The sequence below is a fragment of the Arachis hypogaea genome, chromosome 6, assembly GCF_003086295.3.
Source record: "Arachis hypogaea cultivar Tifrunner chromosome 6, arahy.Tifrunner.gnm2.J5K5, whole genome shotgun sequence".
Classification (NCBI taxonomy): domain Eukaryota; kingdom Viridiplantae; phylum Streptophyta; class Magnoliopsida; order Fabales; family Fabaceae; genus Arachis; species Arachis hypogaea.
Genome location: NC_092041.1, coordinates 84,039,810 through 84,046,382, shown reverse-complemented (window position 1 = coordinate 84,046,382; position 6,573 = coordinate 84,039,810).

The window sequence follows — 6,573 nt, the reverse complement described above, 5'->3', positions numbered from 1 at the left end:
AGAATTGAAGATTCAGAACATGCAGCAAAGGAGTTACACAGAAAAAGCTGGGCGTTCAAAACGCCCAGTGAAAAAGGAAAACTGGCGTTTAAACGCCAGCCAGGGTACCTGGCTGGGCGTTTAACGCCCAAAAGGGTAGCATTTTGGGCGTTAAACGCCCAGAATGGTATCCATTCTGGGCGTTTAACGCCAGGATGGCACAAGAGGGAAGATTTTGTTTTTAATTCAAATTTTTTTTCAAGTTTTCATAATTTTTCAAAATCAAATCTTCTTCAAATCATATCTTTTCAATCATATATTTTCAAAATCAATTTCTTTCCATTTTTCAAAAGTACTTGCTAACAATTAATGATTTGATTCAACATTTCAAGTATGTTGCCTTTTCTATTGAGAAAGGTTTAATGTCTGAATCATATCTTTTAAATTTATTGTTAGCCAAGTCATTAATTTTAAAAATCAAATCTTTTGTAAATTATTTTTCAATCATATCTTTTTAAAACTATATCTTTTCAATCATATCTTTTTAATCACATCTTTTTCAAAATAGTTTTTAATCATATCTTTTTGATTTCTAATTTCAAAATCTTTTTCAAAATCACTTTATTTCTTTCTCAATCTTTGTTTTCGAAAATCATCAATCAAATTTTCAAAATTTCTTTTAATTATTTCAAAATCTTTTAATTAATTTTCGAAAATTCTTCCCCTCTTCTCACATGCTTCTATTTATGGACTAACACTCCTCCTCAATGCACAATTCAAACTCTATCCCTCTTGATAAGTTCGAATTCTTCTACCTCCTCCTTCTATTCTTCTTTTCCTCTGACACCTCAAGGAATCTCTATACTGTGACATAGAGAATTCCATATTTTCTTGTTCTCTTCTCTTTCATATGAGCAGGAACAAAGACAAAAGCATTCTTGTTGAGGCTGACCCTGAACCTGAAAGGACCTTGAAGCAAAAGCTAAGAGAAGCTAAAGCACTACTCTCTGTAGAGGACCTAACAGAAATCTTCAAACAAGAAGAAGACATGGCAGCCGAAAACAACAACAATGCCAACAATGCAAGGAAGGTGCTGGGTGACTTCACTGCACCTACTCCCGACTACTATGGGAGAAGCATCTCTATCCCTGCCATTGGAGCAAACAACTTTAAGCTTAAGCCTCAATTAGTTTCTCTAATGCAACAGAATTGCAAGTTTCATGGACTTCCATTGGAAGATCCTCATCAGTTTTTAGCTGAGTTCTTGCAAATCTGTGACACTGTCAAGACTAATGGGGTTGACCCTGACGTCTACACACTTATGCTATTCCCTTTTGCTGTAAGAGACAGAGCTAGGATATGGTTGGACTCACAACCTAAGAAAAGCCTGAACTCTTGGGAAAAGCTAGTCAATGCCTTCTTGGCAAAGTTCTTTCCACCTCAAAAATTGAGTAAGCTTAGAGTGGAAGTCCAAACCTTCAGGCAGAAGGAAGGTGAATCCCTCTATGAAGCTTGGGAAAGATACAAACAATTGATTTGAAAGTGTCCTTCTGACATGCTTTCTGAATGGAGCATCATAGGTATCTTCTATGATGGTCTGTCTGAACTGTCCAAGATGTCATTGGACAGCTCTGCAGGAGGATCTCTTCACCTGAAGAAGACACCTGCAGAAGCTCAAGAACTCATTGAAATGGTTGCAAATAACCAATTCATGTACACTTCTGAAAGGAATCCTGTGAACAATGGGACGAATCAGAAGAAAGGAGTTCTTGAGATTGATACTCTGAATGCCATATTGGCTCAAAACAAAATATTGACTCAGCAAGTCAATATGATTTCTCAAAGTCTGTCTAGAATGCAAGCTGCACCAGGCAGTACTAAGGACGCTTCATCTGAAGAAGAAGCTTATGATCCTGAGAACCCATCAATGGAAGAGGTGAATTACATGGGAGAACCCTATGGAAACACCTATAATCCTTAATGGAGAAATCATCCAAATCTCTCATGGAAGGATCAACAGAGACCTCACATTGAGACCATAGAGATTCCATTGGATTTATTTCTGCCATTCATGAGCTCTGATGAGTATTCTTCTTCTAAAGAGGATGAAGATGTCACTGAAGAGCAAGTTGCTAAGTATCTTGGAGCAATCATGAAGCTAAATGACAAGTTATTTGGTAATGAGACTTGGGAGGATGAACCCCCTTTGCTCACCAAAGAACTGGATGACTTGACTAGGCAGAGATTACCTCAAAAGAGACAGGACCCTGTGAAGTTCTCAATACCTTGTACAGTAGGCACCATGACCTTCAAGAAGGCTTTATGTGACCTAGGGTCAAGCATAAACCTTATGCCTCTCTCTGTAATGGAGAAGCTAAGGATCTTTAAGGTACAAGATGCAAGAATCTCACTAGAGATGGCAGACAATTCAAGAAAAACAAGCTTATGGACTGGTAGAGGATGTTCTGGTAAAGATTGAAGACCATTACATCCCTGCTGATTTTATAGTCCTAGAGACTGGGAAGCACATGGATGAATCCATCATCCTTGGCAGACCCTTCCTAGCCATAGCAAAGGCTGTGATTGATGTTGACAGAGGAGAATTGATCATTCAAGTGAATGAAGAATCCTTTGTGTTTAAGGCTCAAGGATATCCCTCTGTAACCATGGAGAGGAAGCATGAAGAGCTTCTCTCAAAACAGAGTCAAACAGAGCCCCCACAGTCAAACTCTAAGTTTGGTGTTGGGAGGCCACAACCAAATTCTAAGTTTGGTGTTGAACCCCCACATTCAAACTCTAAGTTTGGTGTTGGGAGGTTCCAACATTGCTCTGAGTATCTGTGAGGCTCCATGAGAGCCCACTGTCAAGCTACTGACATTAAAGAAGCGCTTGTTGGGAGGCAACCCAATGTTATATTTATCTATTTACCTTTTGTTATTTTATGTTTTCTGTAGGTTGATGATCATGTGAAGTCACAAAATCAATTGAAAAAGCAAAAATAGAATGAAAAATAGAAAGAAAAATTGCACACCCTGGAGGAGAATGATGATATTTTTGTGAAAAAAATGAATTTCGAAAACACAAATCCAACCGGAAAGTGTACCGGGTCGCTGATGAGCGGATAATTTGTATGCTTTTTGGCATTGTTTTTAGTATGTTTTTGGTATGATCTAGTTAGTTTTTAGTATATTTTTATTAATTTTTAGTTAAAATTCACTTTTCTGGACTTTACTATGAGTTTGTGTGTTTTTCTGTGATTTCAGGTATTTTCTGGCTGAAATTGAGGGACCTGAGCAAAAATCTGATTCAGAGACCAAAAAGGACTGCAGATGCTGTTGGATTCTGACCTCCCTGTACTCGAAGTGGATTTTCTGGAGCTACAGAAGCCCAATTGGCGCGCTCTCAACGGCGTTGGAAAGTAGACATCCTGGGCTTTCCAGCAATATATGATAATCCATACTTTGCCCAAGATTTGATGGCCCAAACCGGCGTGGCAAATCAGCCTCAGAAATTCCAGCGTTAAACGCCGGAACTGGCATAAAACTTGGAGTTAAACGCCCAAACTGGCATGAAAGCTGGCGTTTAACTCCAGAAAAGGTCTCTACACGAAAATGCTTCATTGCTCAGCCCAAGCACACACCAAGTGGGCCCGGAAGAGGATTTTTATGTCATTTACTCATTTCTGTACACCTTAGGCTACTAGTTTTCTATAAGTAGGACCTTTGACTATTGTATTAGAAATCTTTTGATCAACTTAGATCTCTAGATCATCTTTGGACATTTTAGTTCTTAGATCATTGGGAGGCTGGCCATTCGGCCATGCCTAGACCTTATGCTTATGTATTTTCAACGGTGGAGTTTCTACACACCATAGATTAAGGTGTGGAGCTCTGCTGTACCTCGAGTATTAATGCAATTACTATTGTTCTTCCATTCAATTCCGCTTGTTCTTGTTCTAAGATATCACTTGTTCCTCAACTTGATGAATGTGATGATCCGTGACACTCATCATCATTCTCACCCATGAACAAGGTGACTGACAACCACTCTTGTTCTACAAGCGATCAAGGCTCTAGTGAATATCTCTTGGATTCCTGATTGCACGATGCATGGTTGATCGCCTGACAACCGAGTGCTCGTCTGACAAACGAGCCAACCATTCCGTGAGATCAGAGTCTTCGTGGTATAGGCGAGAACTGATGGCGGCATTCAAGAGAATCCGGAAGGTCTAACCTTGTCTGTGGTATTCTGAGTAGGATTCAATGACTGAATGACTGTGATGTGCTTCAAACTCCTGAGGGCGGGGCGTTAGTGACAGACGCAAAAGAATCACTGGATTCTATTCTGGCCTGATTGAGAACCGACAGATGAATTCCGCTATGCTGTGACAGAGCATATGCAATCGCTTTCACTGAGAGGATGGGAGGTAGCCACTGACAACGGTGAAACCCTTGCTTAAGCTTGCCATGGAAAGGAGTAAGAAGGATTGGATGAAGACAGTAGGAAAGCAGAGAGACGGAAGGGAAAGCATCTTCATGCGCTTATCTGAAGTTCCTACCAATGAATTACATAAGTATCTCTATCTTTATCTTTGTGTTATTTTCGTTCATCACCATTACCATTTGAGTTTGCCTGACTAAGATTTACAAGATGACCATAGCTTGCTTCAATACTAACAATCTCCGTGGGATCGACCCTTACTCGCGTAAGGTTTATTACTTGGACGACCCAGTGCACTTGCTGGTTAGTTGTGTGAAGTTGTGTAATGCCATGGTACTGAGCACCAAGTTTTTGGGGTTCATGACCGGGGATTATGAAGAGTTGTGAAAAAGTATTGTTCACAATTTCGCGCACCAAGTTTTCGCATCAAGTAGTAATAACTCACAAGAGTGAGGTCGATCCCACAGGGATTGATGGATCAAGCAACTTTAGTGGGTGATTAGTTTAGTCAAGCAAACGTTGAAGTGAATTGTGTGAAATTGTAGCCAACAGAGAGTAACTGGCAATGAATTTAAAGTTGCAGAATGTAAATTGGCAAGTAACTTAAAGAGCAAGAAATGTAAATTGCAGAAACTTAAATGACAAGAAATGTAAATTGCATCAAAAGTAAAGGGATTGGGAACTGGGATTGCAGGAATTGAACAAGAACAAGTGAACTGCAATAAACAGACAAGTAGAAGATGAATTGAATTAAGGTAGATCTTAAACAGAAGAGTAAAAATGCTTTGAAAATTTAAGAACAGAAAGTGAGTGATGCTTAATTTGAAGCAATTTAAAAGAGGGTTGAAGATCTCAGGAGTGGAAGAGACTAGAAAAAAAGTCTAGATCTCAAATCCTTCCTTGATCCAATAGAGAAACAATTTGCAGCAAAGTAAATCAAGATCACAGTAGCTCTAATGAAAAATTGCAGAAAGAGAATTTGAGGATCCAAGAAAAGAAATGAGCTCAAGAAGCAGATCTGGATCTCAATTGATCAAATAGAAAATGATTTGCAGAAGAAATGTAAATGAAACAGCAAGTGAAGTTTAAATCCAATTCCTTTGATTTTTAGAATATTGCAGAAGAAGAACAAAGGTGAAATTTAGATCAATGATTGAAACAGAATTCCTTCAATCTCAATCTAAAATTCTAAAACAGAAATGAAAACTAAAAGAGAGAGCAAAAATGAAAACTAAAGAGTGCAAAACTCCCTATTGGAGCCAGCCTACCAATGCTCTCTATTAGAGCTCACTCCCTTAACAAAGATGAAAATGGTGCCTTATATAGGCTTTTTACCAAATGAAATTGAAATGAAAAACAAATTAAATGAAAATCCTAATTCTAGCTTGTTCTTGTGCCTTTGAGTGATGATGTGGGCTTTGCTTGCTTTGGATTTGAGGAGAAATGGGTTTGGTTGGCCTTGATTCAATTTGGAGAAGAATTGAATTAAATTGGATTTTTATTGAATTTTTGGCCCATGTGAAAATTGCTCCCAGGAGGATGCTCAGCTCACAAGTTGAGCTGAGCATTGAGGCCTTGTGTGTGGGTTCCTTGTAGCGTGCAATGTTGGGGAGGGTACCAGGGGAATGCTCAGCTCACACAGTGAGCTGAGCATTGGTGCATGTCTTGTGCGCGCCTTGTGCTCCTTGCCTTGTGATGATGCATGCTCCATCTCCCTGGCCCGTGTCGCGCTTGTGTATAGTGCATCATGGGTAGCGCTCTGCTCACCAAGTGAGCTGAGCATTGGCTCCTTCAAAGAGAGGTCCTTGGTTCAAAACTTGAGGGAAGCATGCGCTATGCCATTTCCTTGGGTTTCATGTAGCGCCTTTGATCCTTACTTCCTCTAGGTGCTGAGTTCGAATCCTGGTGGTGGCATTTGGCCATTTTTTGGTTTGTTTTCCTTGTGAGTAGCGCTTCCTCACTCCCCTTGGTTCTTGGTTTGACTCTTGGAGAAGGCATTTGACAAATAATTTCCTTGAATTTCTTTTGATGAATGCCCGATAATGCTCACTTGGTGAGCTGAGCATTGTCTTTCCTTTCCTTGTTTCTTGGCTTCAAATTGTGCTCAGCTCACAAAGTGAGCAGAGCATTAAAGCATTGCTTCCTTGGAACTTT